The 27,369-nt window shown below is 36.0% G+C and overlaps 1 protein-coding gene across 7 annotated transcripts in view; it reads right to left on the bottom strand.

Annotated features, from left to right (window-relative positions):
* The window catches only part of HS3ST5 (heparan sulfate-glucosamine 3-sulfotransferase 5), a 309,400-nt gene that overhangs the window by 243,393 nt on the left and 38,638 nt on the right, over positions 1-27,369 (bottom strand). The window contains exon 2 of one of the 7 annotated variants that reach the window (XM_066373420.1): positions 21,316-21,429. The exons of the other annotated variants lie outside the window; for them this stretch is intronic. The gene's annotated coding sequence lies outside the window, so the exon portion shown is untranslated. The remainder of the gene's footprint in view (positions 1-21,315; positions 21,430-27,369) is intronic. 7 annotated transcript variants of the gene reach the window in all.

The following is a 27,369-nucleotide window of genomic DNA, read 5'->3' as shown; positions in this document are numbered from 1 at the left end:
ACTTAAATTTGCCTAAAAAAATGCTTAAATTCAGAGGTAAGGTTTACAAATTACGGAACATTTAGCATGAGTTTGAACTTATAAAATTTAAAAAGTTAGCCTTGGAAAATAATTTCATATTTTTCTCTTCTCATCTTTAAATTCTTAAGTTAAATGGAGAAACATTAGCGAACTATATATGTCATCTGTTCATGAGAGAAGTAAGAAAAACAATAACTGATTGTCATTTTAAAATCCAATGTGTGGGTTTCTTTTCCAAAACTCTTTAGGGTGCATCAAATTATGAGGAATAGAAAACAACATTACTACTCATGCAGGTTTGAGAACAATAATTTGCCGATGTTCCTTCACATCAGTAATTTTTGGCATCTTTAGTATGTCACCAGGATCTTTTTGATGGGTGACAAGCACCAGCTTTCTCCAAAGAAAATGTATGCTTCAATTTTGTTGTTGATCAAAAGGTATCATAAGAATATACAAAACATCTTTATTTGAAATTTGAAGTAATTGGCCAAGCTAAGCTCCCTGTTTATCCTCAATACAAATATATGGCAGAGAATTCAGTTTTATTTCCCCAAAAAAGCATATCTAGTTGTGCTTTTTGCTACCTGTTGTTCTCATGTCTGCAAATAACAGTGGCTCCCACACTTTACTGAATCTTCATTGTTTTGCCTTTACACAAGCCAGCCTGGGCCCAAAGCCCAGTCATGTGTGTCTGAACACAAAATCGCAGAAATGGGAAATTTGACAAAGAATGAATTGGTCTATCAAGGAGCATGTAAAAATAACCAAACAATTAAAGATATATTAATGGATAATTTAATAATTAGAAGGATGAGAGTGATAAAAATGAGTAGAATGAACTTATTATTATTTTTTGCAATAATTAACCAGTTATCTAAGTAAGAAAGGGCACAGGAACTGCTTATTTTTTAAGGGGATCAACTTAAATTTAAGCTGGAGGATTTGTTTGGAAGGTTACGAATTTAGATGGGGTTGTTTATATTTTTCTGACGAAAGGCACCAAAAAACCCAAGGCTAATGTATAGCTACAAATAAGATATATCTACCACTTACCCTTTCCCAACATTATGCAGGTATTGACCTTTAACAATAGATAGCCAGATATTTCTCCAGCACAATGGTCTTATTTGAGAGCAACATAGAACTGCAATTCAAGACGTGGTCAGAGGCGGATTTAACAGCAGGTGCACCGGGCATGTGCCCTGGGCCCCGACTTCTGAAAGGCCCTGCAAAACCCCAACTTTACACTTTTTTCTAATGACACCAAGTTTGGTTTCATATGTGCAATTTTAACATTAATAATGCATAATATTCTTTATTTAAAAATATGGTTAACATGTATTTGTATTTTCTCTGTCTGTTTCTTTTTTAAGGGGTCCAATATTTTCTTCTGTGCCCAGGGTCTCAACTGACCTTAGTTCACCTCTGCATGTGGTCTAGTGGTGAACATGCAAGTCCAGAGAAGCAAAGCGGAGGAATGCTCTTTTATGGACTAGGGAGGGGCTGTTGTAAATGAAGAGTTCATTGGAGGAACCAAAGTTTGAAGTATAGTGACTTTTTATTGGCTGAGTTATGGCAGTCTCCCATTAGCTGAGCTTCTACTGGGCAAGGAGGAATCTTTTCCTCCTCTTGCCTCCTCTTGCTGCGGTAGTAATAAATATCACCTCTTGTCAAAAATATAAGGCACTAAGGGTGGTAAATGCAGGATACATGGGTTTTGATAAGTAAGAGACAGGATATTGGTGCTCAAGGCAGTTTATGAACTGAATGAAGCCCCACATTGGAGACGGACCAGACCACTGAAGGTCACTGAATATGCTAAAGAGAGGAGGTGGTGGGGCTCTTAAGATGTTTCCCAGGCCTCATTCCAGTTCTTCAGTATCTCAAGTTGTAGAACTATATGGTAAGGGTTAAGAATTTTATAGGTTATTAGATCTTTACCTTCTGATACTTAACAGTTTATAATTCTAAAATTTAATTAGTTGTTATCTAAAACTTTCACCTGAACTATATACTGGCCATACTTTTTTTATTGGAACTAGAAAATAGATTTGTTTACTGCCTCTGTATCAAATATAGTGTTATGCAGCGTTACTCTCTCGTGTAATCCCAATCCTGTGAAGAAGGTATTATCTTCTGATTTTATAGGTGAAATAACCTCATAGTGATTAACTATCTTACCTATATCTGACATATCTTTGAAACAAAGCTTGGAAGGCTAATTCCAAAACTAATGCTCTATCACATCAAGGTAATGCTTTGAAAAGCCCACCACATATACACCACTCATCAAAACAGGGATATTTCAGAGGTGATGGACATGGCTCTAGAGAGGTCCATGAGCTCTCTGAATTAAAGCAAAATTTGGACAGTTGTGTAATTTCTTGGAGAGTTTATAATTTTTATCAAATTCTCAAAGGATGAAACCATAAAATTAGAAGAACCACTGCACCCAGTGTATTTAGAAAGTAACAGCCATATTCCTCTTTGATTCTACCATATGGCATCCTGAGCTTATTCCCAACATACTCAATTTTCTCTAGTAATTGGAGCAAGACTGGAAACCTTAGAAAGATGAAGAATATTAAATAATAATGAAATACACGAGAGTCCATTTAGCTATGTGTGCTGTTTGGCAGCTGCCCATATAATTTCTGGTTATCAGCACACCCCAGGGGCTATCATAGAATCATTAATATAATTTTAGTTTGGATGATCTCTGCAGATCATAGAGTCCATACCCTTCAGTTTACAGATGACAAAACCAAGGCCCAGAGGGCTAGAGTGACGCACACATTGTCACTTTCACTGACTCGATAATGGACTTAATGTGTACCCAGCAATCACTCGCTTTTGGCTATCATCTCTGATTCCATTGTCGGTCAAGGGCAGTTTGAACATTGGGCTTAAGCTCAAATTGCCCCCTCCAGTTCTAATATTGATCTAGCATAACCAGATACTATTTAGCTTTTGAGTTCTAATCAGATTCTCTGTGGTGGCACCATCACCGTCTGGCACCAGTGTGGTCTGTGAACAGTGTCAGGAAAAGTTGACATGAGGCTGAGAATTCCTGTATTTTGAGTTAGAAAACCAGAAAAAGGATAAATGCACTTCTCAAATGCAACTTAATGAGGCAGACTTGGCCAATTTTGCTAATATACGCCAAGTTATAATGATAAAATCAGTAATTTAATTAGTCTATTGCAAATGAAAACATTCATCTGAACCATTATATGAAAGCATTATGATTCTATTGATTTTCATTTCAGTGAAAATAGAAGAAGAAACTTTTAAAAGTCCATTTTAAAATCTTTAGACTTGTGTTAAGAAAAACTGCTAAAATAAATTACATTTTGGGCCTGCATTATAAAATTTCATTTTGGTTCAATTTGATTCATGCTTCTGGTCATCCAATATTATTCTACAGTACTGAAATATATTAAATATTTGAAATGAAACACTGTAGAAAAAATTATTTAAATTAACTTAGATAGGCAGGAGGAGACTTCATGTACTGGAGTGACAGCTCTGGAATGGGGTTCCAGGAAATTCTATGAAGTGTGAGTTTGGGCAACTCACTTGGCCTGTCTAAGCATTACTTTTTTCTTTGTTCAAAATGTTGATATCCATGTGATTTGGAAGGCTTTCTCTGGCTCTGAAATTTTAAGTCTGTGTGTCTATCGTAATATAATATTTTGACCCCTAGATATGAAGCAAGAAAGCTTATGCTCATTATAGGGGAAAAAATAGTCATGTAAATGACATTTAAGCTAGATTTCCAAGAACAGGTTATTAAGAATTAACAATAAACCTGACCAGGTGGTGGTGTAGTGGATAGGGCGTCAGACTGAGAAGCAGAGAACTCAATATAATTCATAATAGAAATTTCCTCTCAGATATCACCAAGACATGATATCTAGCCTTTGCTTAAATATCTCTATTACCTAATAAGACAAAGTTCACTTGGACAGCTCTAATTGTTAAAAAGTCCTTCTTTATGGTAACTAAAATCTGGCTCCCTGTTACCTTACTTGTTTATACTTCTCAATTCTGGCATGGAGAGTATTGATTCTCAACTGACCATGGAGGCCATCTCACCATGCCTGTTCCCTGAATTCTTTTCCCTCTTCTCATAGTGCCTGCCATTTTGTGGTCCCTGCCTCCTATAATTTTTTGAGCTCTTGAAACAAAACAAGTGAGATTATATATATAGAAAGAAGATAATATAAAAATAAACTTTCACATACAACTGTAAACCTACTTTTCTCTGTATTATTCTTCTTTTAATATTTTCAACCATTTAAAAGAGTAAAGGGTCCTGGGCTATACAAAACTTGTACAAAAACTTTGCCTCACCAGCTGGTGGCACAGTGGATAGAGTGTTGATCTGGGATGCTTAAGGACCCAGGTTTGAAACCCTGAAGTTGTCAGCTTAAGAGCAGGTTCATCCACCTTGAGCACGGGCTCACCAGCTTGAGCGTGGGTTGCCTCCTTGAGCATGGGATCACAGACATGACCCCATGGTAGCTGGCTTGAACCCAAAGGTCACTGGCTTAAAGCCCAAGGTCACTGGCTTAGGCCCAAGGTCACTGGCTTGAACAAGGGGTTACTGGCTTGGATGGAGCCCCTCGGTCAAGGCACATATGAGAAGCAAGAAAGGAACAACTAAAGTGCCTCAACTATGAGCTGATACTTTTCATCTCTCTCCCTTCCTTTCTGTCTTTCTCTCTCTGTCTCACCAAAACAAAACAAAACAAAACAAACATGTACAAAAACTTTGGCACAAAAGCTACTGTTTGCTGACTTCTGGGAGTGACAATAGTTCCTGTGGTTTTGGCATCAGCAGTTTTCAACTTTAATGAAAACTGAGGTTGGCCATTGTTCTTGTTTTCATACCCTCTGCTGTGGAGTCATTGCTTTGATCACATAATCATTTGAAAAGTTTTTTCTGAGAACCGTTTATTGGCTAGTCAAAATTCACAAGTTTGGGGACGTAAATCACCCAAAAGAAAAGAAAAAGTGGCAAAAGTAGATGGAAAGTTGGGATCCTCTCTCATATCTATTTCAGTTCTTTTATAAAACCAAAGATGAGAGAAATTAAGTGACTTTTTCAAGACTACACATCTCAAAACTGACAGAGCTTGGATTAAAACAATGGACTTCTTGGGTCTTTATTCCTTTGGACATCCTACAGTAGGTACAATATGTTGCAAATTGTGCTTATAATTAATGCCTTTCTCTGAGTGTACTTAGAATACTTCATATGCCGTGTACATAGAGTGTCCTGTATGTATTTATTAGTTAAAGGAATTAACTAACTTTTAAATATTGGCATAGTGAGAGACTAAATATGAAGTATCATCTTAATTAATGGTAACTCATGCTTTTATGCAAGACAGCTGATATAAAGGAAAAAGCACTTTTTTTTCTTTTTTTCTTTTTTAATTTTTTTTAAATTTTAATAATTTTATTTTTTTAATGGGTGACATCAATAAATCAGGATACATATATTCAAAGATAACATGTCCAGGTTATCTTGTCGTTCAATTATGTTGCATACCCATCACCCAAAGTCAGATTGTCCTCTGTCACCTTCTATCTAGTTTTCTTTGTGCCCCTCCCCCTCCCCCTTTCCCTCTCCCTCTCCCCCCTCCCCCCGTAACCACCACACTCTTATCAATGTCTCTTAGTTTCACTTTTATGTCCCACCTACGTATGGAATAATGCAGTTCCTGGTTTTTTCTGATTTACTTATTTCACTTCGTATAATGTTATCAAGATCCCACCCTTTTGCTGTAAATGATCCGATGTCATCATTTCTTATGGCTGAATAGTATTCCATAGTGTATATGTGCCACATCTTCTTTATCCAGTCATCTATTGACGGGCTCTTTGGTTGTTTCCATGTCCTGGCCACTGTGAACAATGCTGCAATGAACATGGGGCTGCATGTGTCTTTACGTATTAATGTTTCTGAGTTTTTTGGGTATATAACCAGTAGAGGGATTGCTGGGTCATAAGGTAGTTCTATTTTCAGTTTTTTGAGGAACCACCATACTTTCTTCCATAATGGTTGTACTACTTTACATTCCCACCAACAGTGTATGAGGGTTCCTTTTTCTCTACAGCCTCTCCAACATTTGCTATTACCTGTCTTGTTAATAATAGCTAATCTAACGGGTGTGAGGTGGTATCTCATTGCAGTTTTGATTTGCATTTCTCTAATAACTAAAGAAGATAAGCATCTAGAAAAAGCACTTTTTGTACTGGTACAAATTCCACTTAGGCAATCGTCCCATGATGTGCCACAGTTAAATCTCCAAAAGATAAGAGAGAGAGGAAAATCTCAAAGATTGGTAAAAATTTCTGAAAGAAATACATTAAATTACCTCATTACTGCATTTTCAAATTTCCTCATTATAGCCCACATTTCATAAACTTAGGACATTCCTACAGTTAAGATTGGGGTCTGATTGGCAGAAAAAGGCCCATATTTCAAACACAGGCATTTGTTTCATCATTCCTACTTGATTCACTTAGCTCACCTTTAATGAAATACTTACTTTTTCTATATCCGTCTCTATTTATGTAAGAAAATAATGGAATGGAAAGTTGTTGAGTATGGGGTCCATTTAGATATTGTTGAAAGACATTATGATCATTAGGACAAATCTTTAGTTAAAGCACTACGATATGAAGGGAAAGGTGCATTTGGCAAAAAACAAACATCAATACAACCTATTTTAGTTTGACCTTTTCCCAGTTTGAATTTCTTTTAATAGAGGGAACGTCTGCAGTTAGACTGTTTTTTGCCATTTTATTCGTTTTCTTTTTTTAAAAAAATTTTTTTTAGCAAGAGAGACAAAGAGAGAAAGAGAGAGACAGACTGGAAGGGAGAGAGATAAGTATCAAGTCGTAGTTGTGGCACTTTAGTTGTCCACTGATTGCTTCTCATACGTGCCTTGACCTGGGATAGGGGGCTTCAGTTGAGCCAGTGACCCCTTGCTCAAGCCAGTGACCTCTGGGCTCAAGCCAGTGACCATGGGGTCATGTCTATGATCCCATGCTCAAGCCAGTGAGCCCACGCTCAAGTAGGATGAGCCCATGCTTAAGCCGGTGACCTCGGGGTGTCAAACCTGGGTCCTCAGCATCCCAGGTCGATGCTGTATCCACTGGGCCACCATTTCATCAGGCTTGTTTGTTTTCTTTTAAGACCAAGACAAAAGATATAAAGAAATCCCTAGGAGCCACGGTTTCTTGAGTTGACATTTTAAAGATTTGCGGAATCACTTCCAGCCCTAATAAGGACAACACATTATTAGAGCTTAAAAAAAGAATCTTGAATTAATTCCTTAGGAAAAGGAAGAAAAATGGGTTCTGTTACTTTTGCCTTTTTTTTTTAAACCATAGGATATGTGTTTGCTTAAAACAGCAGTTATACAAACAGTAATAGTAATTATAACAATAATGAAACCCTGTTTGTATAAATGCAAATCTTAGTTATTTTCTCTTTCCTATTTGGTGTTACAATTTTATCATTTCTATCTAATGAAATAAACTAGGTTATGTTTGTTGCACAAAATGTTTCAGAAGCAAAGGAAAGCAGGAAACAGTTCCTGATAAGGGAATTCATTCTACACTATCCCATGCTTGAGTACACATGTAGAAATTTCAGTGACTTAAGGAAAAGCCACATGCAGACATTATGCAAGAATATTTTGAAAGGGTTAGTTCCAGAGGTTTATTCTTATACCCCTTCTTGAGCAAAAATGCTCCCATTAAAAGATGCCTTATCTAGGTAGCAGTTTTAATTACAAAAGAAAAATAAGACAATTTATTTTGTACTCAAATGTTTTAAAATATATTTTAAAATTCTCCAAACATGAAAAGGTCACCCTAATTATCACTGATGAGAGAGCATTGTGGCTCTCATTTCTTACTTTTGATAATGGCCACCTGGAAGAGGCTTCCAGAGGGGCAGGTTAGTATGAGAAACAATAGATGATTAAACATAGCCACCCTTGACTGACAGCTGCTTCCCGATATTTGGGTTAAGTCATAAGGGAAGAGACCCAAAAGGGGCAAAGAGCAGGTTTACATGTGCTCCTCAATTATTCTTATGAGATTTATATAGCTCCATATGTGAACACTGTGCTATAATAAAAAAAAATGTCAAAATCAATAGAAATCCTTGCTGTTTAATTCTTCTATTTCTTGAACTTGAATGTAGGCAATTTAAAGCATGATTCTTCTTCTCGTCACTATTGCTAATTTCTCTGCCTTAAGGGTAACATTTTCTGTATTTTTTTGCTTGTAAATCCCACAGCCTTACAAGGTTTGAGTCAAAATAAATAAAAAATGTTCTCCCTAATATGTAGCAAAATAAAACAAAGTAAAATTGAGGTGAATTTAGCAATTTGGGAGGGATGTGAGGCATCTTTATATTCATTTTTAGAATACTGATACTTCAGTATTTTTTAAAAATCTGATGAAGTGAGAGACCATAAACTCATAACAAATCTCCAAGGTTTTAATTGTCCATCAGCTGTATCCATATTCCATAATACCTGTTTCCACTAGAAAGCTGAAGGCAGTTTGTGGCCCGGGGACAGAGAAGGCACATGGCTGAGGAAGAGGTGACAGACAGGGACAGGGACTGAAAAGAACCTGTGAGTGGAGAGTTAATTTACATGAAAAAAGACAAAGGCTAGAAAAACATTCTCATTTCTTTGCAAAAAAATTCATGCACATATGCATGAAAACCAGATGGAAATGTGTTCTCTACATCATATGACAGGATATCACTAACAAGATCAGTTTATCCATAATTCACCACTCAGGAAAAACTCCGAAGCTTAGTAAAGAATTAATCACTACAAGAAAAACAAGTTTTTATTGTGTGTCTACTTCACTGCATCAATTCCACCTCGATAAATATGCAGTGCACTAGAGAACTGCTAATCGATACCAAATTTTAATGACATGAAGTAACCTATCTTTTTAGTTAATAATTGGACAAAGAAATCTACAGCTGCTTAGGTATGTTAAAACTTCAGGAGTATTCCAAGTTCATACTTCTTTAGAAGAAAAATCAACACCTATGTCAATATTTAGAGGAGTGTGTTTGCATGTTTGACAGCATTGCATTGAAAGCAAGATGGGATATATAATGATACTAAAATGTGAAAGGGCTGCTTCAGGAAATGCCCTGTAAGTCCTGCTTGCTTTTTACCTGGTACAAGAGGAAAAAGGAGCAGCAAATTGCACTGTGGGGTTCTGCAATGGAAGCATAATTTCAATGTTCTTTCTATTTAGGGAAAAATAGGTGGAATCTGTGCTTTCTGTGTTATACAAGGTTCCAAATGTAGACTATGTGGTGACAAAGTAGGACAAAGTTGGCCCGGATATTTGTGCAACTGAAGCGAGATTTACATGATGAAAACACCAACAAGGGATGTTCTTCATTCTGGGCAGTTTTGACCCTTGTTAGCTCCTGAAGACTGTCCCCATTTCACTGCTTTATGAGAATGTCTTTACTGTGGTCAGGCCATTGCCTAGTATGGCGGGACTTACCCTTGAAGGAAGGAGGCAGGGTAGGTGAACCAGAAATAAGGCACATGTCTTGCACTGAGGCCATGATCTGATGGGAGGGGATTAGCTACCTTTCAGAAGTCGGGAGAGAGTTTGCATTAACTGGTTTCAAACAGTTTACTCATTCATTCAACAAATATTTCCTGAGAACTTGCTCTGCAACAGACACTAGTGCAGGTGGTAGGAACACCAGGTTAAGTCATTCTTCATCCCTGGAGTAGCGAGGGAAGGGTGCCCACACAGAACAGCAAAGGGTGGGCTTACTATTCAGAATGGTAAACAAACCCAAAGCACAAATATGGCCCTGGTACTAGGAAAAGATACAGAAGGACAGCCAAACTGGCCTCGGAGGGCTTCTTAGAGAGATGACATCTATGTGAGCCTTGAAGCGAGTGGGAGTTTTCCAGGCTACAGATGTGTGTGTGTGTGTGTGTGTGTGTGTGTGTGTGTGTGTAAGAGAGAGAAGAAGAGAATTTAGGGAAAGGGTATTCGTCCATCTTTTCTCTTTTGGGTGAGCCTTCAGAGACCAGATTTCAATTTGTATGCTTTTGAAGATGATTTGACCTACTTATTCACAATTCAGCATTAAAACCAAAATAAGGCGCTTCAGGCTGTAGACAGAGCCTTTAGGAATCATAAAAACTGGTAAGTAATAAAATCATAAAATGTCTAATCATCATCAGACTAACAGTGCAATCCGTAAATGTAAGAGTTTCAGGTCATTGGGTTTGCGGTTACGCATTGAGGCCACTCATTTCTGCTCCTTGAAGTAAGACCATAGCCTTATAAATTTGTCCAAGTTCTTTTTAGAAGCATATTTTCAGCATAAAAATGAGAGTTCATATATCAATTAATTTGGGAATTTGGAAAAAGAAATGTATTCTAAGATATGTTTTACTATACTATATCTTTTAATCAGTAGTGAAAATTATATGGGGACTAACGGGGTACCATGTCCCTTAATTAAAATACCTGATTTAAAATAAGTTACATTTTACAAAGTATGCCAATGAAGTCCTACAACATGGGATCTAATTCTTGGAATGACAGTCCTGTATAATGCAGTTTTATCATACACGTTTCAAACGTTGTCCTAAAAGTAATGAAGAGTTCCTTTGAAAGGCCACAGAAGCTTTCTGGACAGCTTTTAAATAGCTTGATAAAAATGAACTTTTTTCCCTGGAGCAAGAAAGTAGACTTCAGATTCCTTGATTTCCATTTCTATTTTCCAATCCCCTGTGGCCACTTGGAAAACAGCTCAGCATTGAACTGATGTTCAGGAGCGTGGGGGAGTGGGAAATAAAACGTGAAGGGAGAGGTACGCTTCTAACGCTGCTGTCAGCAAGGAAGGATGAAATAGAAGATATCGCTGCTTCCCCGTTTCTTCCACCTTCTTTAGCCTCAGCCTGGTGTGAAGCCCCAAAGGGAATGCCACAATATGTTTTAGTTTTTCTCAGTCTGGCAAGGCCTCAAGGAATACACTATGTTGTTTATTTCATATAGGCCCTTTGCTACATTCAACACTCAGAAAACAAGCATGGTGAGGAGCCCCCTTGCTGAAGACATCTGGGAGATGGCAGGAGATTGCAAATAGGAAGTGCACGAAAGGGAAAAATAAATACCTTCTACCAAAGGGAAAAATAGGTGCTGATGAGTCTCGGCATTTGAATAAATTTAAATCCAGTGAGATTTTTGAACACTGAAAAGGAGTGAGTAGAAGGTGTTTAGATTTGTTATAGAAAGGTGTGTATATACAGGAATTATCTCTATTTTCAAAATTTAGCATATTCAGAAACTGTGTGTGTATATAATATTTTGAAACCCCTAAGTATCTTATGTGAAGATAGGAGATAGTGAGTGAAGAAATAACCTTTCTAAAATAAAGTGCATATTCATGCAAAAAAAAAATCTCATCTTCTTATTTATTTTGAAAGCCACCTTTCAAAAATGTAATATGTAGCCACAGGCATCTTTGAACTCACAATTCCTTTGTCAATCGGTCTCAGAGTTGAATCCTGCATTCTTACCATATGCCAAGGGTTAGGCCATTAATATGTAAAAGGAGCTGGTGTCCAGAGAATTGACTTTATAATTGGAGAACACCCAAATAAACCCAAGACTTCTCACACGGTGCTGCGCCTCAGCCTAGCTGTTCTGGCTATTAGGCCATGTCCAGTTTCCTTGGTGCATCGGAGGATACAGCTGCCTCCCTGCGCCCGGGGAAGGTTTAATTATGGCGACTTTTCCTCCCCCTGAAAAGCCTCTTCCTGTGGTGTGAAAGCTTGAATTATTCAGGCTGATGGTAATACACTCTGCTGAATGCTCCGTTTGGCCCACCCAGGTGCACCTGGAACTGCTGTCCTTTCGCCAGTTTGCTTGCTTGCTTGCTTTTCCCCTCTCTCTGCTTTCTCCTGCCACCATTCCCCGGCCTTTCTTTTCCACTTTCTTTCCACGATTAAAGGCAAGAACCAAGGAACACTTAGTGCCAAGACTCACTGAATTTGGAATAGCAATCTCTTATAGATTATTCCTGGAAGGTCACAAAGAAAAATAATCTTTTAACTAAAAGTTTCTCAAGTATAGCTTCATTCCCTAAACATCTTTTTTTTATATAAAAAATAATATAATTTAGATACTTTGTAACAAGAATTCAAGGACTTTTAAATACTTTTCTCCCAAAACCATGCTGTTTCTTTGGTTTTACTTCTTTCGTCTTGAAGCTACAAAGAATTAACATATAGTTAATATATATGAATGCTATTTTAATACCTAAAGCTAGATTTCAGTATATTTGTTTTTTAGGCTTTACTTAAAATACCAACTCTAATTTTCATTTATTCTAATTTTTAGTCCAGTTTTGAGTCGTCATAATGACTCCGTTATAACTAAAATCAGCATCAAGATAATATGCAGTATCCTTGAATTGCAGGTTACCATAATTCCTAGGCTTGGTTTGTCATTCGCCACCAGCAAGGCCTCATGAACGCTTAGTTTTCTCATCTCTACAATGGGAGTACCAATACAAAAAATACTGAGGACTTGCAAAAATCAAATAAAATTATGTCCAGGAAAGTTTCCTTTAAATTATGAAATAACATATAAATTAAGATGTCTTTGCTGTTATTCTTTATGTCATAAAAGAAACACCATCTTTGTTTTATACTCCAGACAGTTAGATAATCTCTTGGAAGTGTTTTTCCTCTGTCTGTTTACAAAAAGAAGTTACTAGTTTATAACACAATGGGATTCCCTTTCTTTCCTATGCATTGAATCTGTTGTTTTAGGAGAAAAGGAAAAGATAGAGGGGAAGTGTATTCCTGAAAAACTATTAAAATGTGGTCCAAGTCCTCTAGTTAGTAGACGTTGTGAAAATTATTGCTTATACTGAGAAATGCTCTTAAAACTGTTTCAGAATATCAAAAACTAATATGTCTACAATAAGAACCCAAATCTTTTCCAGCAGCAGGTTGATTATTTCAGTGTAAAATCCAGATAAAAAGAATTTATTTAAAATAACATTGCATGTATCTCTAGGAATAGAAAAGCTGATGAAGAACTCAGCTAATCCTACCAGTTCCATCTCTGAGTAGGTCTGATTATTGGATGTTAATTATATATTTGCCTTGTGATTGACCAGGAATCTGGTCATTAACATTCAACGTCAAGACAAACAAAACAAAATGAAACTTTAAACCCCCTTATAAAGGATAGCAAAATAATTCAGTACTCATACACCATTAACTAGAAAATCTAGGAAGAACTTAAAACTCATTAGAGAATTTTAAAGTTTAATACCAATTCTATATTGGCTTCATTTTTCACACTAACAATGTGTTCTTTATTGACAAACCCATTCACAATGTAAAGACCTGAAGGCTTTATATTATGTTGAACCATTATGTTACAAAGGCAGTATTTTTGGTGCTAACTGCAGTTGTTACAACTCAGATATCTTTTAAAGTTTTTTTTCCCTTTAAGTGAGTCCTTTTTCTATGGTGAGAAACCACTTATAAAATCATTCATTCCCAAAGAATTGTGCTGTGAATTGAGAGGCAAGCCAGAGCCAAGAGATTTAGTCTTAGTAGTAACGTAGCACCAGAAACTCTGATCACTTTCTACGGTGCATCTCTTCAACCTCAACCAGCTCCAAAAAGCCTGGATCTTTGACCTCAGGATCCAGGGAAAAAAAGCTAAAAGCTTATGTGATATCAGTCTTACAAATCTTTATAATGTTTTCCATAGTAAGTTGTAGAAAGTAAAATTATAAACTAAACTTTACAGCCAGAATAAACTTAAACACACACACACACACACACACACACACACACACATCCTATATACAGATCAAAACAGAACAGTAAATTTGAGGGGAAAAAATCACTAAATTTAACAAAAGTAAATTAGGAGAAAAAACAGAGAAAACATTCATAAGACTAAAATCTGCAATGGTCTGCAACTCAAGTTAATCTATGTACACTATTATATGACTCATTCTATGAAGTGCTAGAATATTCAGTTTGCACACCATTTTCATACATGTGCCAGTTTTATAAAGTAAGATAGATTAGTTAGCAAAAATATGAATGGCTATTAGCCCAGTATATCATATTATAAATTAATCAATTGTGTGAATTATGTGTAATAAAATAAAGAGAAAATAGGCATGTTTATGTTCTACTGGGAAGAGGATTGTTTTTCTTTACAATTAAATGAATTATATTTGTCAGTTTTCATTTGTACTTGTTATAAACTAACCTTGAATTAACAAAGAGTGACTTACTAAACTCTTTTTCCCTCAAGCCTACACTTTTGCTTTTTACATTTTCTTGTGATTTACTTTCAATCAGAAAAAAATAAGTAACTTCAGAAAGAAACTTAAAGTTACAACAAATGATAAAATGTCTGTCTTAATATTTATTATTATGAATAACATTTTAAGAAGAAAAAACTACTTACCTTCTTGTCTGCTAAGCTTACATTTGTTAGGTTGTTAAGATATTAGTAACTTAGTAACATTCCAATTTTAATGCATTAAGAAAAACAATAAAAATGAATCATGAAAACTAAAGCAATACAGAGTAGTTTCTGTTTAGTTATTAAATATGACTGGGCTTGCTGGATTCCCAATGCCAATCAGATTGTTTGCCTTGTTTTCTCTCATTATTTAATCTCTATAATCTTTATTTTTTTATCCACATAACATACTATGAACATCTTCTCACATCGTTAAGTAATTCCCTGCTGAAGCCCTTGAAAGAGAAGGATTTTGACACGTAAGACATCTTGTAATGTGGCTGTTTCTAGCATGGTGTGATTCAAGAGTTCTAAACAAAGAATACTCTTTATTATCTGACATGTATTCAAATCAAGCAAACATCATCCTCTTTAGGCAAACAGAAATTACCATAGCAGAACTGACCGATGATCTGATCAGTCCAATGTCCTATTTCTGAAAATGTCCAATGTTGGCTATTTTAGTAGAAAACATAAAATCCCTCATAAAGTACCTAATTGTGTGATACACTATAGTAAGATGAAAATTTCCCCTTTGCCCAGTTTCTCATCTTCTCCCACCTAAAAGCTTTAGAGGGAATAGTCCTTGAAATTTTATCCTACTGAAACTAGTAATGTGTGAAGATGTTATTTTAACACACACATATACACTCACATATGCACTATAAATGTGATGAAAGGAGAGTTATTTCTGGGTAGCTTAGAAAGTCAGGACTTATTATAGCTATTTCTTTAAATACATAATACATAGAGTACTCATGCATAATTAATCCATTACAATTATTTAAAAAATGTGAGGTAACGTACATTACCAGTGAAAACAACAGCTAGCCAGCATTCCATAAAAACAATCCTTTCCTTTATTAACAATGAATTGTAAAATACACTGCACACTGTTTAGGGAAGGTAACCAAGGGGCAACTACTGATGGCAACATTACTTGGGTGTGTTTCTCCACGGTTCAAATCAGGAAATTAATGCAATGGTACATTTTATTTTGTTTTAAATATACTGAAAGTGCCATCAGTCACTGATACTATATTATATTTGGAATTTCATATGGTTCTAAAAGTATGCTATATATATTGGCATGGTAGCCAGACTGATAGGAACATTTTAAAGAAGGCTTAAAAATTATTCTCTGAGATATTAGCTTTCCAGAATGAAAAAAAGGACTTAAGAGACTGGTCTCTTCCACTTCCCACCTCTTGAAACACTTGCTCTTTAAGTTCTGAGCTGTCAGTCAAAGACAAACAGACAGACATGTAAAGATATACAGATATAGGTATATAGACATATAACAGAAGACCCAAGAGTTTTGTGAGTTTGAGTTGTTTTAACAAAGAGACAATAGGCCCAAAACAGAGTCACTTGTGTTTAGCCCAGGTCACCAAACCAAGATTTAATACCTAACCTTCTTGCAGTTTCAGCCTCTTCCAGGAATGTCATCTTAAACCAGTCGACCTGGACCTTCCTGGTCAGCACTAGCGAGGTGATCCTCTTGACAGACCCCCTTCTGTCTTCCAAGGAAGGACAAGGTGATTTCTTTCCCTGTCCCTGCCCCCTTCTGCCTCTGAAAGCCTTCCACTTTGTACAGCTCATCAGAGCTCCATTCCCTCTGCTAGATGGGATGCTGCTGAATTCATGAATCGCTGAATAAAGCCAGTTGAATTTTATTTTTTAATAGTGTGAATAATTCCCTTTGACTGGAGAGTTTGCTCACGGTTTCATGAGAAGAAGGCTTACTAGGCTATTTCTATCCCTACTCTTTTCCAGACTCTCTCACCTGCTATCCCTTGTTGCCATTTGCCAAACAAGCCGATGTCTGAAGTAGTCCGGGTTCAAGGAATGGAATAAAAGTAATCTAGTCCAATTGTGATAGGGACCACTGCCCATAACTCCAGGACTTTGCCTTGACCAAACCAGCCACTGGTTAATCATCCCTACTTTCGTCAGTCACACACGTCCTTAACTCCTTAAGAATACTGACTGTGCTTTATGCACTTCATATTCTAAATGCCTAGCATGGTTCCTGGGACAGAAAGGATGTTCAAAACATCCTTATTGGGACAGTTCTGGACACATAGTAGGCCCTCTCTCAATGCTGGTTGGTGGAGTATTTGAATGGATGAATGAATGAATATATTAACCACCGATTGAGTTTCTCTATTTAATGTTATATTTCAGTCTGGAATATATATATTTAAAAATCTATGTATTTCATAAGAGGTATCATACATTGAAGTTTTTACTTTCAACAAGTGAAAGACAATTCAGTCACCAGTTAAAAGAATAACACACAATGGATATTGATCAATCCTATTTATAAATTCTTCCTTCAGTAGGAAAAACAATGCTGCAACTACTTCCATATCAGCAAAGTATACAGCCAGTAAGTTCAATAAACATGAAGACATTTTATGTTCTAAAAGAAAAACTAGCTCTGAATATTGATTTTTAAAATTAAAGATATAAATGTTAAATACATTCTATCATTAGCTTTCTTTTATTATTTTTAAGCCACCCCAGCCAGTAAGCAAGCACTAATGGAGTTAATTCACCAAACAGTCTCCCCTGCTTCTGACACCCTGTTCCTACCTCAGACAGGCTGCAGAGAAACCCCTCCAGGAGGCTGGTTTCTTTATAAATTGGCAAGAAATATATATTTTTTGCTGGGCCACACACTTTTAGTAATTAGTTTATGTGTGCCAGGAGATGAAAAAGGTTGAAAATTGCTGCTCTAAACTATAGAAACATGTTCTACAAGTACAAATGTTATACATTATATCATTAACTTAGTGATGTGGACAGAATTGAAATCAGGTTAAACAAGATGAATTTCCCAGACTTTTTATGAACTTTGAAATCAAAGTTAAGCAGTTTACATTCAATACCTCTCCTGACCACAGGTCTTAATTAAAATGTCCAGTAGGTAATATAGTGGTGAGTACTACACCTTAATGAAAAACAAAATGATAAATTTCTTTTATAATAATGATTATATAAGCTCTGGGGAGCCAAAAAGTCCACATCAACTTACTATATAAGAATTCTCTATCCCCAATAGTCACTGAAATGCAGTGCAATTATAGATGGCATTTTCTATCCGTTTCATAAATGTATACTATTTCAAAATGATCAGATAAATATAGAGAGATTTAACTACATACAAGGGTGTATTTTTAAATTTTTAATTATAACTATATTTTAGAATCTAACATGACACAGTGGTCTTTTGAAAGACAAACTAAATACAGTATGAATCAGCTTTTAAAAGTGCTACGTACCAAAGTCAATGGCTATTGCTCTCAGTAGTACAGGCTGAGGAAGAAAAGGGGTCAATTCATTGTTCTTTTTTGGAGTGTCAGAATAATCAGTAGGCAACTAAACATAAAGGAGAATTCAGATTTTGTTTAAAGAAAGCATGAAAAAAAACTTTAACTACATGAAGTCCTATTCTGATATTTCTTCTATAAATTAGGCCCTTATGATTGAGATCAGACTAAAATTGGACTAGTTTCTGACAAAGGAGATCACATGCTAAGAGGTAATACCAAAGGGATTTTATTTTCTTCAAGGTTATTCAATTCAGCCTCCTGTTCCTCACTAGCCTTGTCCTAGGAAAATTCATAGTACTATGAACTTTATTTTTTTTTGCAAATTGAATTGAATACCAAATGGTATATCAAAATCAATGCAAAATTTTTCTTTTGATATATAGACTTTTGGGAAAAGCATTTTTTTATATCTAAAATTACAACTTAACAATTACTAGGTGTCATTTGTATTGGTACTATCACATTGCTTAACAAAGTTTTTTATTTTCTTTTAAAGAGAGAGTTTTATATACAAGTGTTGCGTGACTCATTTTTTTTTTTTTAAACAAGAGGCCATTAACCTCCATGGGGAAAACTGTTAAGAATCTGTTTTCAATAATCTCGTCTTTAATAAATTCCTCCCATTATTCCTCCTGATTGCAGCGTCAAGCAGCAAGTGAAAAACTGGGCTGGGAACCTTGCAGTCCCCCACTGTGGGGACTTGGTCCCACTCGGACTCTTTCTAGGTGCAACTCTTTCAGTCCTCTGTCACATGGTCTCTCTTTCTCAGACCACTGTCCAAGGCAAGGCTGACTGACACCCCTTTTCTCTGGAGATGAAACAAGTCTCAACAAAGCCGGTTCAGTCCCACCAGTCTGCCACTCAGCACCCCAGTATGAGTACTGGTTAAAGAGCACATGATTTCAAAGACCTTTTCCTTGTAGCAAACAGCAGGCTGATTAAAACATACCCAACTCTGTACATTCCTGCATGGGAGAGTCATCTAGTCTCTAAAGAGAGCTTTTGCTTTGTATTCATACTATCCCTGAGGTAGCACATCTAAGATTTTAAAGGGTAATTGCACTGAACATTTATGCAGCTGCAAGTTATTAGTGGATGCAGTAGACAGAACAGGAAAGAAAGTCAAGTCAGTCATTCATTTGACAGATATTTATGAGGCCTGGAGTTCAGCCCATTACCCCCTGCCACAGGGGTGCTGGATTTGTAGATGGAGTGCCATGGATAAGGTGTATACTAATTTCTGTGAGGCATTTAGTGAGGCCTTTGTAATGTTCTGTGGACAGGATTAAGAAAAGTGGGCTGCCCACCAGGGAGATTGATTGGGATGTCTGATAAATGTTTGGTGTCACCTGGAAGGAGATGTGTAATGTCAGGCCTCCAGGGCTCAGTGTTTACCTCTTTTTTATTGAGCTTTCTTTACCCATGCCTAAAATGAAGACACAACGAGTTTCTTGATCAGCTTAGTGTAAAGCTCTTGGGCTCTGGGTTTGAAACTCTGCTTTGATACTTCCAGGCCCAAGATTTAAATTCTGCAAGCCTCTGATGTCTCATATGTAAAAGAGAATAACAGTACTGACATTATAGAATTACTGTGAGACTGAGAGGAGGGATACATTTAGCACTAAGTGCATGTCTAGTACTGCAAGAAATCTTCTAAAAGAACCAAATCTGCACAGGACATAGAAGGGTAACTGATATGATTTATAGGAAGATCACTCTTTAAAATGACCCTGGCATATTGAATAAGGGATGAATGAACAACTTTAAAAAGAATAGCAAGGTTGTTTATTTGTTTGTAAGTTTCATGAAGGCCAGTCCATTTTATCTTGCTTATCAGAATATTGCCAGCATTTCTTATAGAGCCGGGTAAACAACAGGTTTTCAAAAAATGGTCCCTGGATGAATGGATGAATGTTAAGACCTAAATTAAGGTATGAAAGTCATTTACTTCAGTTTTTTTTTAAAAGATTTTATTTATTCATTATAGAGAGGGGAGAGAGAGAGAGAAGGGGGGAGGAGTAGAAAGCATCAACTCCCATATGTGCCTTGACCAGGCAAGCCCAGGGTTTTGAACCGGCAACCTCAGCATTTCCAGGTTGACACTTTATCCACTGCGCCACCACAGGTCAGGCTTACTTCAGTTTTATTCAGATATAATGGACATATAGCACTGTATAAGTTTAAAGTATACACCGTGAATACTTGACTGATATTGTGAAATGATTACCACACTAAGTATAGTTAACATCTATAATGGCATATAGGTACATAAAAATAGAAAAAAATATCAAAAGTATGTTTTCATTTTGATAAGAACTTTTAGGATTTACTCTCTTAGCAATTTCAACTATACCATATAACAGTGTTAATTATAGTCATCATGATGTATATCACATCTCTAGTACTTATTCATCTTATAACTGGAAGTTTGTACCTTTTGACCATCTTCATCCAATTCCCCCATCCATCACCTCTGATAACCATATATCTGATCTCTTTTTCTGTGCATTTTTTTCCTTTTCAGTTCTACATTTAAATAAGCTCATACAGTGTTTGTATTTCTCTGTCTGACCTGTTTCACTTAGCATAATGCTCTTAAGGTCCATCCATCTTATTTCCAATGGTGAGGTTTTCTTCTTTTTTATGGCTGAGTAATATTCCATTGTGTGTGTGTACCACATTATCTTTATTCATTGATAAATATTTAGGTTGTTTCCATGCCTCATCTACTGTAAATAATGCTGTAATAAACATGCACATGCTGATATTCCTTTGACATAGTGATTTCATTTCCTTCAGACACATACCCATAGCAAAAGTCATTTTTATAAAGTACTGGGGTTACACTCATGAGCAGATAGTCCTTTCTCAAGGTGATCATGGCTTGGTGGGCAGAGAGACAGGCACAAGAACAATCGCAGTGTGATTAAATGCTAAGATAGGTGAACTGGGACTACAAAAGCACACTGGAGAAGCACTTAACTGAGTTCTGAGGAAGAATAAACCACAGGGTGAATGGAGTGAAACCTCTGAGCTGCAGGAAGTTGTCAAAAAAGAGAGGATAGAGAGGGAAGAAAGAAGGTTTCAGGCAGAAGAAGCTGCACAGGGCTCAGAGGTAAGAAAGAGCTCCAAGTGTTTAGGAAAGAGAAGTGAATTCTCTACAGCTATAGCTGTGAGTTTAAAATGAAAAGTGTTTTAGGTGACATTGGAGAAGTAATAAGTCATGAAGAGCCTCATACACTAACCAACTAAGGAGTTTGAAAAGTATATTTATATTTGCTAGACAAAGGGGAGTCCCTGAAGTCTCTTTCTCAGGATAATGACTGATTTTTTTTTTCAGAAATCTTACCTTAGCCACAGTAAAGACATGGATTATAATTAATGACCAGCCAAGAGACTGCTGTAGTAAAACAGACAGGAAATGATGAGGTCTTGAGCAAAAGCAGTTCATGGGGCAACTGAACTCTAAGAGTTAGGAGAGAGATCTGAATTGGTAACATATATATGTATTGAATAATATAATTTTTATTGAATTTATTGGGATGACACTGATTAATAAAATTATATATATTTCAGGAGTATGATTCTATAATACATCATCTGTACAATGTATTGTGTGTTCTCCACCCCAAGTCATGTCTCCCTCCATCACCATCTGTCCCGCCTTTACCCTCTTCTACCTCCCTCAAACGCCCCCTTTCCTTCTGGAAATCACCGTACTGTTATCTGTGACTATGAGTTATTATTATTACTTTTTGCTTAATCCTTTTACTGTTTTGACCCAGCTCCTCCACCTCATTTTCCTCTGACAGCTGTCATTCTGTTTTCTGTATCTGTGAGTCTGTTTCTATTTTGTTTGTTAATTTTGTTCTTTAGTTCCCACACATAAGTGAAACCATATACTATTTGTCTTCCTCTGACTGGCTTATTTTACTTAGCATAATACTCTCCAGGTCCATTCATTGCTGTCACAAAAGGTAATAATGCCTTATGACCCAGCAATTCCACTTCTGGGAACATATCCAAAGAAACGTGAAATGCTAATTTGAAAGAATATAGAAACCCTTATGTTCACTGCATCATTATTTACAATAGCCAAGAATTGGAAGCATCTCAAATGCCCATTAGTAGATGAATGGATGAAAAAGCTGTGGTATATTTACACAATGGAATACTACTCTGCTGTAAAAAAGATGGATTGGCAATATATTTTTGTGAATCATCCAAATATGGGCAGTAACACAATACAAACAGCATATAAACACTGCTCAGTGTGTGTAACATATGAAAAAATGATGGATGCTACCTTAGAAAATAACTCCAGCCTTTAAATGGTGAACTCATGAAGGATTCTGAGGGGAAGCAGTTCTCACCAGAAGGCAAAGGAGGTAAAGGAAGCTTAGGACCTCAAAAGAGGAAAGAGACTCAGGGAATCAACAAGATCAGAAGTGCAGAGAGTCTAACTGATACACTCAGGATTTGGTGCTCCAGGAGATCCTCAGGAACCCCACAGAAGTGTGTTTCAGTAGAATTTAGGCCAAAGGAGAAAACAGACTGTGATGCTTTCTGGAGTGAGTTAAAAGTGAGGAAGAAAAACCAATGAGGACAGGCAAATTTTTTAAGAAGCTTGACAAAAAATCATGAGGAGATGTTGAAACTAGGGAAAGAGCTGGATGGGAATCTTCATCTGGAACGGTGACCAGCCTGGCATTAGATCCCAATAGCAATTCATGGAGAAACGATTGAAGGCAAGGTAGTGGCAGGAAATTAGGAATGTTTCAGAATGTTAGAGATTGAAGCTGATGTCTCAAGGAGAAAGCATTAGGAAAAGGTCACTGATACACGGAAGTGAATTTTAGTTTAACAAAGAAAAACCCCTGCAGAATTAGAGTTAGCCAACAATACAGTGCTGATTCTCCACCATACCATGAACTGATTTTCGAAGTGTCTGACAGAGCCTCACTACATGTTGGAACAGCAGGCGCAGGCTGCATTCTAGCTCTCAGTAAAGAGTTGGACTTATGGTTTTAGATGTGTCCCTTTGAACTCCCAAAATTAATCTTGCTAAGTTTGAAGTTATAAAAATTTCCACCATATTAACCTATTTATTTTATTTTTTAATTGAATTTATTAGGATGACACTAGTTAATATAATTATACAGGTTTCATGTGCCCAAATGCACAACACATCTCTGTACACTGTATTGTGTGTTCACCCCCCAAGTCAAGTCTTTGTCCATTACCACTTATGCCCCCTAGACCCTTTTCTGCCTATTTAAAGAGAAACGATTATGATATAGAAAGATCTTTTTTTGACTCCAAAATAATTTCAATATTATGCAATATTGGCTGAAATATGTGAAAAAGCTTTTTTCAAATTCTTACAAAGATCAAATGTCTAATTCTTCTATATATCTTTATTCTTCTCTCAATTCTGAACCAACACCGAAGGTGAACCTGTCTGTGTATTTGAAGATTGAAATTCTCTTTATGGGATGGAGAAGCTTAATCTCACAGATAATTATTTACATACTAATTAATAAGATATTAGAAACTCTTTATTTCAAACCGAAGTGCTTGGCATCAGAACTAAATTAACCCAAGAAGATTTTATTCTGAGTGTGTAATCACTCATTTTTTATTCACCCATTCTTTCTTGCCTACCCACACATGTGCACACTCATACATGCATGTGTGCACACACACACACACACAGACTCTTAATAAAATAAGGTAGAAGTAAGAGAGGAATGGGAATAGAAAAATGAGTTTGAACTATAACTATCTTTTCTAATGCCCCTTATTCAAATCTGATAATATATTTTTATTAACCAATAAAATTTTATCTATAAAGTAATCATAAATGGTTATTAAGTGAGTAGGGATCTATGGCAAGCACAGTGTCAGGCACAGAATAAATCCTTAAAAACTTCTTTAATAAGACATTAAGTCCTTGAATTACAACATAGGGAATTTGGCAAAATATGAAGAATAACTGTATTGACTATTACTATATTTGACTTTCTTCATTTGCAAACATATCAGGTAGGTAGAACTCCCTCCATGGGTGGAAACACTTATTCAAGGGCACATACAGGAAGCTGACATATCTAGCTTTGAACATCAATTGTTACAGAATAAGGTCATCTGTAGCCTGTGACTGCTAATATCCTAATATCTGAGAGAACAGCATTGAAAATCACAGTGTAAGAGCATGAAAAATATATAGAAGGGAAGAAACTACTCAGAACTCATGTATGAGCAATTGCTTTCTTAATATTCTTAAGGACAGTGTCCCTTAGTTCTCTATAAACGAGGTCTACTGTGACGGAAGCTAAAATGATTGCTTAGGGACCACCAGACCATATCCAAGTGACTTCTTCACAGCTTGTACAATCTTCAGGCCTGTACCAAGTGGCAAATAAGATAGCCATATGTTGCAGAGTGTTCAATTATTTGAACAATCCCATGTGTATGTCCCATGGGTTTCTATTAGATTTGAAAGTTGCTTCAATTGTGAATTTATGCTCGCAAGTAGCTAACCATGCAGAATGTTCTAAAATAGGCAGCAACATTGCTCCAAACAGTCACATATTTCTCAGTGTAATGGCTGCCACTCTGCTCAGTACAGCAAAAATAAAAAAATTCAGATTTCTTCCATTCTTTGAGTGCAAAACTAAATATTATTTATCTCATTGTTTATAAAGTCCTCTGCTACTTTAACATTTTTAACATTTTTACTCAGCAGAGGTCTGTTATGTTTCATTGAACACTTAGTAAATATGCGTTTCTGTCAAATAGACTTCTTTTTACTAAGCAGTGATATTTATAGAATGACATCTCATGGAGATAACCATAAATCTTGAAACAGATTCACTGAGGATAATATAAATTTTTTGAGAATTATATGATATCAAGTTTTTATAGTTGATTTTGTCCCTAGTATATAACTAAGTACATAAAGTTATTAACATGACTATATGTTCATATGTACACATACTACATATTTCCTGTTAAATTCAGAATCAAAATGTATTTATACATCCCTATAACCAACACAGAGATATAAGACATAGAATGAAAAATAAATACATGTCCAATGAATAATACAGAACTTCTAAAATTAATATATGTTCTTAAAGAAAATATTTTCCCAATGTATCTTTATTAGAATAATAGTCCTCTTTCTGGTAAAAAATATCTAGAGAGAAGCTACAGATACATATAACCACCCCTTGCTGAGGTAAAGGACAGAGCCAACAGCAAGAATTTGTAAGTTTTGGATCCATAAGCATTACTATATGGTAAGAGCCAAAACAAAAGATACTCAGAACAAGCCAGTGTACACAAAAACTCATTGGTACAAGTATATGCAGGCTGAAGCACGTGTATTTCTTTAAATACCACAGAATCAAAATTTTAGAATTAAAAGGGGTGGCAAATTCAAAGGCTCAGGGGATAACATAAACAGGTGAGAGTTAAAATGCAGTGATGGGGTCTATTTAAAACCTGATTAAGTCCAACCACATGGTTTTACAGATGGGTGGAAAGAGGATTAGAGAGGTTACTGAATTCTCCAAGACCACATAACAAGCTAGTAGAAGAGCTAGACATGACTTCAATCATTCAATAAACATGTGAGGAATTACTCTGCACTGGGCACCAGTACATGCTAGACAAAGAGAATGCAATGATCAACACAATGCAATGGTCAAGGCAAAAATGGTCTCCACCCTTCTAGGGCTATAGTTTAGAGGAAGAGAGTCAAATAAACACTTTCAAAAATAAGAGAATCTGTGCTAGAATGAGGAAGGTGAACGTACTGCTGGGACACACTGGAGGAGCACCCAACACAGAAATGTCCTCAGGCACCTGTGTATAAAGAGTAGGACAGGAGAAGGAACCAGATGAAAACTGCAGAGTAAGAACAAGAAGCAGATCTTATGGGGAAATGTGACTTTCAAGACTTTCATCAGTTCTTTCTGTGTAGTTAGCACATTCTTTATCACAGATTATATTAATACTATGAATGTATCCATTTCTAATGAATGTCTTTTTCTTGTAGCTTAACATTGTATGGTCCTATAGAAATCTACAGAGTACCATGTTAGATGTGAGAAGCATAGTACCAGTCTGGCTAGTGCCTTCCTTCAAGGAGTGACAGTCTAATGGAGAAATAAAGCATCTACCCCAGGATTTAGATGAAAAAATAGCATGTCAGTCTTACGAAATAGTGACAGCATAACTGAAACTGCCACAATAAGTAACACAGATAATGATGCAATTAGGGCTGACACATTATTTTGTGAACAGTAACTGGAACATACTTTTATGAACCTCAACAGTAATTTTTCTATGAATTATCTTTCTGACAAAGGAGTTAACACAGTTGTTTTAAAGAGGATTTATTCCATATGAGGGTGGTGTCTGTCATCGTTCTCCCCCTGCTGAGACTGCTGTATATATGGTATTAGTATGTTTGCAGTCACTAAAAGTAGTTGAAAAACCCTTGATTGTCATATATAAAATATTAGTGTATTGTCAGCATTTCAAATTAATTGAGAAAATTTTGACTAATTAATGTTATTTTATTGCTTGGAATTCAAATTAAACAACAAAGACTGACAGGCAATTTCCTCACTATTAGAAGATATAATTTATTTACTAAAAGAAAAAAAATATCTTTAAATAAGCCCCAGGAATTATAGGAATACTCAAAATATTTCCTGTTTTAGATATGCAAACATAGTGCTGTTCATGTTCTAGGTTACACTTTATTTTGTCTGAAATAATTAAACAGCAGTAAAGAAGACTCACCAGAATTTACTTTGGTCAATTTTGCACAGATAAGCCAATTCTTAACACTATCATCATTTATTATTATATCTCACTGTTCTAATTAGTTTACCTAAAATATCACATGTATCCCTCATAACTCTACAAGGTAGATGCATTGTTATTACTATTTTATAGAATTAAAACAGAAAACATAACATAACTTGCTCAAATACACACAGCTAATAAGTGATACAATTCAACCTAGGAGTGTGATCTCAGAGCACATGCTCTAGTCCTTTATTAAATAACAGTAACCAACAACTTTATTTGGTGGGAATAAGATAAAACTTTTGGTAATAATGCCCTTTGTGGGCATTAAAGTTATTAGAGATTGGTTGAAATCTATCAAGCATTACAAAAAATATATTCTATATAATTGAAATTTCTAAATGAGATAAAAAAGGAATTGCAAGTTTTGTGCTTTTACCTGCTCCTTCTCAAGTTTAGTACTAGTGACTGCTAGGAGGTAACTGAACTCTAAAAAGTGCACACTTTCTGAATACTGTTTCCTCTCTCATGGCCTGACACCAAAAAAGAAAAGGTCCTTGGCTTCTGGTAAAGTTAG

The sequence above is a fragment of the Saccopteryx leptura genome, chromosome 3, assembly GCF_036850995.1.
Source record: "Saccopteryx leptura isolate mSacLep1 chromosome 3, mSacLep1_pri_phased_curated, whole genome shotgun sequence".
Taxonomy (NCBI): domain Eukaryota; kingdom Metazoa; phylum Chordata; class Mammalia; order Chiroptera; family Emballonuridae; genus Saccopteryx; species Saccopteryx leptura.
Note: the sequence above shows the minus strand (reverse complement) of the source record. Positions and strands in the feature narration are given on the sequence as shown.